Here is a 13,502-nt window from a genome sequence, read left to right on the forward strand (position 1 = left end):
CGCTCATTTAAGTTCGACGGAGTAGATAATTGAAATTGACTAAGTCACCGTCCCATTATCCTTTTCTTACTGTTTAAGGACGATGCGGAGAAAGGAATAGAATATTCCCTTCGTAAAGGGGGGCGGAGGAATCCTCTTTCGGTTCGCGAAAAAAACTGAATTCCGCGCTTAAGTATTTTCCCTGCTACGCGCCAGTTTTCATTCTTATTTGTTTCAAATGATTTCGAGTTAAATTTATTTTTTTCTGTTCATTATTGACCCTTTGGAAAGTCTTAATCTATCCCCAATGTAGACCGTCGACATGAAATTATTTTGGGATTGTCCTCGATACATCGATACGGTGATAGTTAATATCGAGATGAAGCATCGACATCGAATATCGCAACCGCCAAAACAATTGAATGAAGCATGACACTCTACGGATTAGACACGAGGAGCATTGGAAGATTGGACTTGGAGAAGAAAAGAATAAGCCCCTGAAACATGGTGCTGGAGGAGGAGAATGCTGAAGATTTTCAAGATAGACAAGGCGAGGGACGATAAAGTGGAACGTAGAAGAACAGAAGAGGAAAGGACGAAATGGAGAGGTAACTCTACGGCGAAGATGAAGAATTATAAATGGATTGTAAACACACCTTGAGACACACTATGGATTAGTCAGAAACATAGTGTAATTATGAAACAACTTAAGAAGGACAAAAAAACTGAGAAGCTTATTAGGCAGGGGGGAAGAGGAGATCACAAAACTGAATAGGCACTCGTAAGCTATTGAAGGTTGCAGTAAACTAAATTTAGGGTTGAAACACTGTTAATGATGGAGATCATATCGTTTATATCGATCAGTATCAACTATGTCGACTTATAGAATGCATCGCTTGTATCGATGGTAAGGTCCATGTCTTAGTGTTGATTTGGTGTTCTTATCGAATATATGTCTACCATATCGACGAAATAATCTATAAAATAAGTATCAAAGATATCTTTAAAAGGCTTAGGAAAATGTGGGAGGATGAGGCTATATGGGTTGATCCGTAGTATTTATGAGGAAGGAATCTGGCCGGAAGACTTTGTGAGATCAGTTTTAGTTCCTATTCCGAAAAAGGTAAAGGCTACATCATGTGAGGACTACAGGACGATAAGTTTGATATCCCACCCAGCTAAAGTTGTTCTCAGGATCATAAACAAAAGGTTAGAGAGTAGGGCAAATGATTACTTAGGGGATGATCAGTTTGGGTTTAGGAAGGGGAGAGGTACGCGTGATGCCATTGCAGTAATGAGATTATTAATCGAGAGGAATATAGAACACAATCAGGAGGTATTTGCCTGTTTCGTAGATTTCGAAAAAGCTTTTGATAGAGTGAATTGGGAAAAACTAATGAGTATTCTGCAGAAAATAGGAATAGATTGGAGGGAAAGGAGGCTAATCCGCAACCTGTACATGTCTCAGACTGCTCAGGTACGAGTGGGGAACGGGGAGTCCGGTTAGGCAGTGTTAGGAAGAGGTGTAAGGCAGGGTTGCCCATTATCACCGTTGCTGTTCAACCTGTATGCAGAGGAAATGATTAAGGAGGCATGGGAAGAACTCGAGGTAGGAATGAAAGTGGGCGGGGAATTCGTAAAATCAGTTAGGTTTGCTGATGACCAAGCTTTAGTTTGTCAGTCAGCCAAGGGGATGCAAGCATTGCTGAGTGAATTGAAAATTCAGTGCGACAGGTATGGGATGAGAATCAATATTAATAAAACAAAGGTTATGCGATTTTCTAGAAAGAAAAAAGGCTAAACTTAACATTAAATGGAGAAGGTGAAATGGACAGAGAAGAAGACAAACGAGGAAGTACTTGGTATGGTGGGCGAAGAGAGGGGTTTGTTGGGAGAAATCCTATAGAGGCAGGAAAAGTGGATTAAAGAGGGTATTGACCGGCAGCGGGATGTTGAAGACTGCAATTGAGGGGAGAATGTTAGGCAAACGAGGAAAGGGAAGGAACAGGATAGGGATGTTGGACGGGATGAAGGGAGGAAGAAAGTACTCAGAGCTGAAGAGGGACCTGGTGTAGAGTAGGGTGTTGTATTTTGCTAGGGGTCACAAATTATTTAATTAATAATAATGTCCATCCAAAAATTTACCCTAACCGGTAGATTACCTAATAATGATAATAATCGTATTATTCGATGTTTTATCCACACTTTCTTGTCTTAAGTGTTTATCATCTCTCAATATATGTTGACCGAATAACCGATACATCGATCGATTATTACAATAATTTTTTCGACTAGTTTTTTTATCGAAATAAAAAAAAATATCGATATGGCTGTAATGTTTCTTCATGTATTACAACTTTACGTCCTCGCGATGGGGTCAATAACCCACTCCATTTTTTGTTACCTCGTCGGATTTTGTTTCACGTTCCACCCTTCCCAAATTGCTTCCCTTACGTGCCCATACGCCGAGGATTCGTTTTAAAAATTTAATTTCTTTCGACTCCCGCCCGAACCCCCGTTCTCCGCGCTTTGCGATCGATATGGCGCATCAATTTTATGAATGCAATTCGGCGAGGAAAATCCAGCGCTAACGAAGGAAGAGCAATGGCCTTAAATTATGTAGGAGAATAAATACCCAGATATTTTTATACGTATGTATTTAAAGCACATAGGTGACTCACATCGGATGTGCCTATGTATGGAAAATATTTATATGAAGACCCTTTTGATTCCATGCTTTCGCGGAATTTTGCCGCAGTAGTGTGAATACCTCGAAATTACACCTCGCTCCATAGCCATTAAGTTTGAAAAGTGTTACTTTTCTACAAGTTTCAAATTTTGTAGCGTACGAAGCTGGATATATCTGAATTGCTGTTATGGTCGACATTTCCCTCCTCGCTTGATTGACACTCTCCTTAATTATTCTGCTAGTTTTAGCGCACGAAAAAGAGACAAAACACAAGTGTCCGTTTTGCACAGAGCAACATTTTATAGCGTGCATGGCGATAACGCAATTAAAAATGGAAATATAAATAATCTATTTGCAAAAATGCGCTATCATTAAGGTATAAATTCCTCGATGCGGAGTAAATTCTTCAAATTGTCTAATTTTTGAGTACACAGGCTCATATTCAAAGTCTATCCCAAAAGAATATGAATTATTTTTTCCCGGACGGACAGGCCTCGGTTTCTCTGGCTGTGTTCAAGGGAAGTGAGTCTCAGGAAAGGCTGGAGACTGGTGGCATTTGGCTCCCAGCCCTTGCGGATAGTGGAGGGTTCGTTTGCGAAACCTCTATAACGTGACCTCGTTACGCTCCGTTATGAACCGATTATTGGAACAGCGCTACGCCATCAATTTTTGCGTGAAACTGGGAGAAACCGGGAAAGAGACTCATGACGTACTCAAGGCAGCTTATGGTGATAACGCTTTGGGTAGATTTGGTAAACATAATAGTTTCAGGTTTAACTTTGTGGAATTCCTTCATTATGAGGGTAAAAAGAAACTTAATATCTCCACCATAAGTATGTATTATTTCACGACCATGGTTTCGATGGTTCGCAGCATCGAAAGGAAGGAGAGGATGGCGATTGAAAAAGTGCCAGGCGTGGCACATACATACATGGTACTCTGCTATCCACCTCTGCGGTGTGTGGCAGGTGATGATTACCCACCAGACTACAGCTGACACCAAATAAGTTTCACTCCTAACATGATCGAAGAACGTTATCAATCGAAAAATCGATTTTTTGTGGCCACATTGATATTTATTTTTCGTCGACGATCAATATTTTGGTATCGTAAAGTTTTCGACTTTCATGGCGGTGGAAGAGATAAATCGAGAGCGTTTGAAATTCGTGTAGCAATGACCTTGGATTACCCTTGTATATTTCCTCCCAACAGCGTCCTACTGGTCAACTTTCTTATGTGTGCAGGATAATACTGGTTTTTTGTGAAAACAGCGTCGTCAGTCTGTCTTTCTCTTATTTCTAATTCTCTATTTTGTCACCCCTGTCAAACAATTCGATATATTTATCGAGATCATTACCAAAGGTCTCCCACTACCTCAGATTCATCTGAAATAAGAAGGCATACCAGTGTTCAGTGTCCATTTCCTGTGTTATAAACGGTGGAAGTATAGGAATAGCATTAGCGGTTCGAATAATTTATTAAAATTCCTTCAAACAATCAGGTCAACCAGAATAGGCAAGGTGAGCTTTTTTTTCTGTATGTCTCATTAAACAATGTGGCAATACAGGCACATATTTCTATTATCTGGGTCACATTACAATAATTTGAGAGGAAATGGTTTCCTGTATATAATGTACGACATCTTGATTTCGGCTGTAAGACATACGGCTGTGTAGGAATGAACTCCCGATTGAAGAGTATGTGGGTACACATAATGTACTTGAATAACAGGTTTATCATGTCCACCACTACTATTGTAAACATTAATTTAATATGAACAATCAAAATGATGGAAAAGGACAAATGGACGGTAAGGAAAACAAACGAAGAAGTATTGAACATGGTATGTGGGGGAGGAGATTGTATTGTTCGGGGAAATATAAAGGAAGATGCAGAAGGGATTTGATTGACGAAGGGATGTTGATGATTACTTAAATATAAAGAGGGGTGAACGCAAGCGTGGCGAGGTAGGGGGATGGAAAAGGGGAGTAGGCGTATGGTGAACGGAATGAAGGGAGGCAGAATGTATGCGGAATCGATGAAAGAAAAATTAGTGTCGTACTTCAGGTTGTGTTCTTAAGGAGCAAGAAATAGAAGTGTAGGAGCGCTCAGTCTGTGTCTATCCATAACTTTCCTTAAGCGGTAGACTACCAATTTTCGAGGGAAAGGCAATAAATAAGGCGCAAACGTAAAGAAGACAAACTCGGCAGCTATTGGAGCTAAACAACATATCATTGGGAACGCTAGGAACATCCACCGTACTGTCCATCGACTTTGCTTCCAGTGAAATTCACCTGTTAGGGCCCCTATAAAAAATCATTTGGGTGACTACAGGCCATAAAATTTACTCGTAGGCTGCTTTAGCAAAATAAAGACTTCTTTTCTTCCGGCCATCGAGGACTACTTGTAAAGAGATGGGATACGTGTCTGAATGTACAACGGGGTGGATATGTAGAAAAGTGAAATGAATTTCAGGACGTTATTTTGATTATTATTGCCTCTATACAGTTTTGCGAGTTATTTATTGACTTACACTCTTATAATCGGGGTTGCTCTCCATAGCTAATTGTTTGGTTTCCATTGTTGAATAGTTAACGAGTCCCAAGGTCATATTCTCGTGAGTTGCGGATCACTCTTCAATAGCTGATATTTCTATGACAATTATGATGATGTTTTACATAATATTTCGACAACAATGGACGCCATTTCAGTCGATAACTGTCGGACGAAAACATAGTACGTGATAAGAATCCAGGCGAATTTATATCCACCCTGCTTCACAAAAGCGTTTCAACTTTTCCCTTTTAGAACTCAAGGAAATATTGCTTTGTTCCTATTTTACTCCTCCTTTCCGATTGACTTGCTTTCCAAACCTCCTTGGTTTGTGCTAACGCTTGGCGTGTGTTTTGCGAACATACTACCTTGAACAAAAAGTTCCCGGAATAACCACCGTGTGGCGCTCCCATCGTTCCGATTTGAGTTCTGTGTTTTTGTTAAATTGGTACATCTGTTGTTGATATTCCCTTTAAATCTTAGTGTCATAACTTGACATTTGCAAAAGTTACGTAGCCAAGAGTACATCTATCTCTGTGTGTGTTGGCGATTTTTTACAATTGCAGAAATGGATTTAAATTTGCAACAACGAACTTGTATTAAATTTTGCGTAAAAAAACGGATTTAGTGGCGCACGGACGTTGGAAATGTTGGAAAAGTGTTTCGGCAACGATTCTCTAAAAAAAAACGGTCGTTTACCAGTGGCACGAGCGGTTCAGAAGTGGTCGTGAGTCAATCGAAGATGATGAACGCAGTGGCAGACCATCGACATCGAAAGTCGGTGAAAAAATTGATAAAGTAAAAGAAATGTTGGTCAATAACCGCAAATTAACCATCAGAGAAATAGCGGAGGACTTGAACATTGCCTATGGATCCGCCCAAGACATTGTGGTTAATGATTTGGGTTTCCGTCGTGTAGCAGCAAAGTTGGTGCCAAAAGACCTCAATTTCATGCAAAAAAGAGACCGTGTTGACGTCGCAAAAGACATGATTTGCGAGGCTGAATCCGATCCCACATTCATCAAAAGGATCATTACTGGAGACGAGACGTGGGTTTATGAGTACGACACGCAATCCAGACATCAGGCAAGTGAATGGCGTTCACCAAATGAGCCGAGACCAAAAAAACCACGTCGTTTTCAGTCAAAAAAGAAGGCAATGCTGACGGTTTTCATGGATTACAACGGTGTAGTGCATCATGAATTTTTGCCAGAAGGCCAGACAGTAAACAAAGAGTATTATTTGGGCGTTATGAGACGTTTGCGTGAAGCAATTCGCCGAAAGAGACCAGAAATGTGGGCAGAAAACTCGTGGATTTTGCACCATGATAACGCACCGTCGCACAGTGCTATCATTATTCGTAATTTTTTGACGAAAAATGCAACAAATACCATCCAACAGCCACCGAATTCACCTGATTTGGCTCCCTGTGACTTCTTTCTGTTCAATCGAGTTAAAAAACCATTACGGGGAACGCGTTTTAGCAGCCGAGAGGAAGTAATGGAAAAATCGCAGGAAGCACTGATGGACATACCGAAAACCGACCGTAACTTTTGCAAATGTCAAGTTATGACACTAAGATTTAAAGGGAATATCAACAACAGATGTACCAATTTAACAAAAAAAACAGAACTCAAATCGGAACGATGGGAGCGCCACACGGTGGTTATTCCGGGAACTTTTTGATCAAGGTAGTATGATATTTTTTGTTCTGTCATATTTCCTCAATAAGAGTTTCGTGTGTTTATTCGTTTCTTCTTTATTTCTCCGCAGCAGATGCAGCAGCCCTGGATGCCGTAAGGATCATCACTCAGAGGACCCCCTCCATGGTGAGTGTCGCTTCCGGTGTTCTCCTCTCCCCCTTCCCGACAACCCTTCACAACCCCTCGACCAACAACTTCCTCTACTGAAGCCCACCAACAACTCCGTGATTCGTTTGTAAAGGTGATAAGATGATTCTAAATGCCTTTCGCATTCACACCTTAGTGCATGTACTCGCGATGATTGATTACAAAGATGGGTGGATGAGAGGATAAAATGGAAGAATGTAAATACAGAGTTAGGCAAAATGAAGTACAAAGAATTAAACAAGAAATTGAGGCGAGCAACGAATAAAGCAAAAGAAGCATGGTGGAAAACGCAGTGCGAGGATATGGAAACTTTGCGGAGGAAGGGGGAAATTGGTGTACTCTACAGTACGGTCAAATCGCTATCGGAAAGTTAGAAAGGGAGATCAACGATAGCAGTTAGAGAGGGAGATGAAAGAAAGGGAGATGAAATTAAATAAGGCCGTGGGGGTGGATAACATTCCCGTGGAACTATTGAAATGTTTAGGAAAACGTGGGAGGAAGAGGCTATATGGGCTGATCCGCAGTATCTATGAGGAAGGAATCTTGCCGGAAGACTTTGTGAGATCGGTTTTAGTTCCTATTCCGAAAAAGGTGAAGGCCACGTCAAGTGAGGACTACAGGACGATAAGTTTGATATCCCACGCAGCTAAAGTTGTTCTCAGGATCATAAACAAAAGGATAGTGAGTAGGGCAAATGATTACTTAGGGGATGATCAGTTTGGGTTTAGGAAGGGGAGAGGTACGCGTGATGCCATTGCAGTAATGAGATTATTAATCGAGAGGAATATAGAACACAACCAGGAGGTATTTGCCTGTTTCGTAGATTTCGGAAAAGCGTTTGATACGGTGAATTGGGAAAAACTAATGAGTGTGTTGAAGAAAATAGGAATAGATTGGAGGGAAAGGAGCCTAATCGGCAACCTGAACTGTCTCAGACTGCTCAGGTGCGAGTGATAAATGGGGAGTCTGGATGGGCAGTGTTAGGAAGAGGTGTTAGGCAGGGTTGCCCATTATCACCGTTGCTCTTCAACCTGTATGCAGAGGAAATAATCACAGAGGCATGGGAAGAACTCGAGGTAGGAATGAAAGTGGGCGGGGAATTCGTAAAATCAGTTAGGTTTACTGAAGACCAAGCTTTAGTTTGTCAGTCAGCCAAGGGGCTGCAAGCATTGCTGAGTGAATTGGAAATTCAGTGCGACAGGTATGGGATGAGAATCAATATTAATAAAACAAAGCTTATGCGATTTTCTAGAAAGAAAAAGGCTAAGCTTAACATTAAAATTGGAGGGCAAAAACTAGAGCAGGTAGAACAGTTTACGTATCTCGGAAGTGTTTTGGACCAGCACGGTCAAAGTAGCAGGGACGTAAGGAGAAGAATTGCGCTAGGCAAAGAGGCTTTCACAAGGAGGAGGGAGTTGATGACAGGGACGTTGAGTAAGGATGTTAAGAAAAGACTCGTAAAAACTTTGATATGGAGTGTAGCTATGTACGGTGCGGAAACGTGGTCATTGAAGCAGGAGGATAGACGTAGACTTGAGGCTTTTGAAATGTGGCTGTGGAGAAAGATGGAGGAAATGAAATGGATCGAAAGGGAAACGAAGGAGGAAGTACTTGGTATGGTGGGCGAAGAGAGGGGTTTGTTGGAAGAAATCCTATGGAGGCAGGAAAAATGGATGAAGGGCGTATTGATCGGCAGTGTGATGTTGAAGACTGTAATAGAGGGGGGAATGTTAGGCAAACGTGGAAACGGCAGGAACAGGATAGGGATGTTGGACGGGATGAAGGGAGGAAGGAAGTACTCAGAGATGAAGAGGAACCTGATATAGAGTAGGTTGCTGGATTGTGTTTTGTTAGGGTCACAAAATATTTATTTAGGAGCTGTGTCCATCCAAAACCAACCTTAACCGGTAGATTACCTAATAAATATAATAATAATATATATATATATATATATATATATATATATATATATATATATATATATATATAAAGATATATATATACACACACACACACGCGCGCATGCAATTTTTTATGTGAGAAGGAAATGCCAGACGCGTCATCGACATGGGAAAATTAGCGGGAGGAATGCGTTTCCCTTTGACAGCGCGAACGCGTCGGAATTGCGTTTCGGGCGAAGATTAAAATAATTATCGTCGACGCGGACGGATGAATGCGTTCTCGCGCCTGGCGTTGATGCCGTCCATTTTGTTTTGATTTCGTTGCCATGGTTCGAGCTTGGGAGTAGTGGCCGGGAAGGGAGAAGGGGGGAGATCCGTTCGCGCGATAAATTAACAAGCAGCGTTGACCGGCTACGTTTCGTAGCCGCGTTTTAATCCTTGCTCGTCGCAAAAGGGCGTAGGTAATTAAACGCCCTGGTTTGTTCTAGCGAGAAATTTCCGAGAATCTCATCCCGCGCTATTTTCGCTCAAAATTAGATTTTAGAGGCTTTCAAAACATTTCATGGCGCTTAGACCGAGCCTGTCAGCGTTTTGTTGAAAATACCAGAGTGTACGTTACAAGAGAACAATTAAGATTTAAAAACAGGTTGAAAGTTCGCCAAAAAAAATGCTCGACACAAAGAAGTAATTTTTGAAAACACTGAAGCATTATTTTTTGTCTGCACCTCGTTGCAAAACTGACAGAACTTGCATTTTTTAACCTTTCCTCGCCGTCTGGATAGCAACGCCTTTAATATTATTCACGTATTTTACTTCAAAGTTTTCGTAGCTTCATAGTTCTTTGTTGCGGAACATTCATCGTCTATTTTTATTTTAGGGTAGCGTTTTCAAAATGTAGCCGCCATATTGTTATACTTCTCCTTGTACCCTTTAAATTTGATTAATTTTTTTAGGGAATTATTTCCGCTCTTCATATTTCTATGACTTTCTGTTTACTCTATGCCAGTACAGCAACATCATCACCAAACCATTCCGCTATTACATTACGTATTACATTCCGCTCTTTTACCTCCGATACTCATTCCTATACTTCCATCGAAGCATTCTGGTATTATCTCTTCCAAAAATTTGTTAAATAGGTTTGGTGACATGGAGCTACCTTTTCAAACACCACTTTCCCAAGATCGTCTCCTTAATGGAAAGAAAAAATATATACACCCAGATAGCACTAGCGAACACAAACAAATACATAGAAAAAGAAACTCACACGTATTCTGAATTTTCGGTGGTGATGCCACCTTTCTCAAGGGAGAGAAGGGGTTCCTTGTTTCCCTCTAGCTGGGTGACATCGTCACCGAAAATTCGGAATACGTGTGACTCTCTTTTTTTGTTTATTACTGTATTTATGTAAGCTAGTGCTATCTTGTTGTACATTATTATTCACATCCTTGAGACTTTCACACAAGATATAAATATATTTATGTAGAGGCCCATAACCAAAGGTGTGTGTATATATATATATATATATATATATATATATATATATATATATATATATATATATATATATATATACACACACATACATAGGAAGGAAAAATTTAAGGAAAGATCGCGCGAGGAAGGCCAAGAGACAAGTACATAGGGCAAATTAAGAAGGACGTAAAACAGTGAACCTATCAGAAGGTGAGGGAATTGATACTAAACAGGGAAGAATGAAGGGCTGCAGTAAAACAATCTCAGAATTGATACACTAATGACGATATATATATATATCATATATACCTTTAGTCATGGGGCAACAGTTTGGGGGGGTGAAAGAAGAGGTTTTGGGATTTGGAATGAGAATGAAGGGTTAGGGTTTCCGACGAAGATGGTTTTGCACATTACATAACATACCTGTAGAAGAAAATTTTACAATGACCTCATGAGTTTTTACTCTGCAAGTACGTATGACATTGTCATCTTGAGTCTTTACAATACATTGTTACCTGTAAAAGTTTCTACTGGGGTCACAATCCCCATCAATGGCGTTGATTTCTTGAGGAGGGGGGAAGGAAGGAAGAAGGGAGGGAAATTCAAATAACCAGGGAAAAGAGGTCCAAGAAATTGGGTGATGGTTTAAGGAAAAAAATTAATTCCTCCTACATCTGATAGTTGGGATCTCGTACATTTGTTGAAATATTCTTAGTCTGGTGTGTATTCACCCCCTGCCACACACCCTAGCGGTCGCTTGCTGGGTACTAAAATTAAAAACAATTAAAAATATAAATAGGTGTTATAGTGGAAGGGAGAATAGGGTTTAATGGGTTGGAAGCATTTGTTCGCAAGCTAACTGATATGTATTCATGGAATGCTGGACAATCTCTGGAGTCTCCAAAGGATCTTCATTTGTTGTGTTGTGGAAGGCATCCGGTGCAAAGTCACTGTGATGGTTCCTATCCAGGGGGTGGGTGCTTGGCAAACATGGAATACAAATTATTTGACTCGAATCACTTCTTGTGTTCACTCACTCACGAAATTTATTCCAATCTCGTCTGTCAACCAACCTTCTACCCTTACATTAACTTTTGTACTTAGGTAAAGGTCTTTTATTTTTATCTTCTTTCCCTCCAATCAATCCCATGATTTTTCAGAATCACCGTTTGTTTGTCCTATCTAACTCTTATCAAAAGCTTTTGATATGTGCAAAGCATACTTTTGTTCGTTCTTTTGTTCTTGTCGCTTTAGCAGTTATTTTGAAAATGGTACCCATATCGTCTTACGGTAGGATCGATCATGTCAAAAAAAATTAGAGAGATGAAGTCTAGAACAGATAGATTTAAGATGTCATTTTTTTACGCGAACAATAAGGGATCAGAATAACTTTGTCCGACGGTGATAGGGTCATATTTGGGTCAAAATTAGTCTGGTGTGTATTCATTCCCAGTCACACACCATAGCGGTGGCTTGCAGGGTACTCAAATAAGAAATAATAAGAAAAATTCCCGGTTTATTTTGCATATTACTCTCAATATATCTATTACATCCCTTTTACTGACACCTCGACTAAATACATGTTGTTCTTCTCCCATCAAACGTAGTTTCTCATACATTCTTCTATTGATTTTTTTCGGAAATATTTTAGCAGCATGTGATATCAGGCTTATCGTTCTGTATTCTTCACATTTCTTGATACTTTTCGTCTTTTCCATAGGAACCATTGCCCATTGTTTGAAGTCTCTAGGCCCCTGTCCCTCTTCGTAAATCCAGTTGCTCAAACTTGTTAATTCTTTCTTTCTTATTGTGTTCTTTCAATATTTCAACTGGCATGTCGTCAACTCCTGTTGCTTTCCTGTTTCTCATCTCTTTCATAGATTTCTCAACATCGTTTTCTAGGATATCTTTCCCTTTTTCATCATCACCAACCACTTCGTTCTGTTTCTCCAGTTCCAATTCGCTTGCCATGGATTTTTTGCTCCCAATCAGATGAAAATTCAATGTATTCCTTTCACCTCACCTGTTCATTACCTCCTTTGGTTCACTAATAGTTTTCCCGTCTTTGTCTTCTATCTCAAAGCTACTTCATACCTTCCCATTAAAAGCTTGGTCTCTTGCTTCTTTATGCATCACATCATATATTCCTACCATATCTAATTTTTCCCTATCACGACACTTGTCACTCATCCATTTATTTTAGTTGACCTTATCTGTTTCTCTTCTGAATTCACTATTGAGTATCCTATATTCTCTTTTTTATCTTCTTAAGTAATTAAATTTTTCCAAATTCTTCTTTCCTCCAAATTGTCCAAAATCTTACCTGTGATTCATTTTTTTCCTTATTTCCTTTCTGCACTTTACACCGACTGCTTCTTTTTTCTCCTTCTTTCATGCCGGTTTTTTTTATGATCTCCGATATGTCGTACAAGCAATTCACAATTCTTTTGGCTTTCAGATTTTCCATTAATATTTTTTCCATTTCCAGAGCTTTTCTTGGTTTCTTTAGCTTTCCAATTCCTCATTTATCTTCTTTACTTCCTCATTATTGTCCTTTTCAACTTTAAACATAACTCTTTTTTTACTAGGTTATGACCAGAATTAATATCTGGTCCTGGATAACCTTTTGCTATTTTCCTACAAATTCTATACCTTTGTTTAATAAGAATAAATTCACTTTGGTATTTAAATTCATTTATTCGTGATGCCTATGTACCAGTGTATTTCCACCTTTTATCAGTCTCAAGCAAGGTGTTACAGAGTGGTAGACAGTTTTATTATTATACAAAAGTAGTCTTTATTCTCTATCGTCCCTTTTTTCTAGTCCGAATTTTTCCAGCCTTGACCTCACCGCTTTCGCCCACATTTGCTTTTAAGTCTTCCATTGCTACTATGCAAGGCTTTCGTCCTTCCTTTTCAGTGATTAGTTCTATCTTCTCGTAGCACTCCTTCATTTCTTCTTCCGAATGTTGGCTAATTTGCAGGTATCTTTATATTATCACAAGGTCTTTGCTCTTTCCTTTCAGTCTTATCATAATTATCCTTTCGTTAATG

The 13,502-nt window shown here is 39.7% G+C and overlaps 1 protein-coding gene across 2 annotated transcripts in view; it reads left to right on the forward strand.

Annotated features, from left to right (window-relative positions):
* Positions 1 to 13,502, forward strand: part of LOC139698693 (semaphorin-2A-like) — a 185,556-nt gene that overhangs the window by 55,182 nt on the left and 116,872 nt on the right. For both annotated transcript variants that reach the window (XM_071597570.1, XM_071597568.1), the window contains exon 2: positions 6,995 to 7,050. The gene's annotated coding sequence lies outside the window, so the exon portion shown is untranslated. The remainder of the gene's footprint in view (positions 1 to 6,994; positions 7,051 to 13,502) is intronic.

The sequence above is a fragment of the Hetaerina americana genome, unplaced genomic scaffold, assembly GCF_022747635.1.
Source record: "Hetaerina americana unplaced genomic scaffold, ioHetAmer1.1.p SCAF_9, whole genome shotgun sequence".
NCBI classification, from domain to species: domain Eukaryota; kingdom Metazoa; phylum Arthropoda; class Insecta; order Odonata; family Calopterygidae; genus Hetaerina; species Hetaerina americana.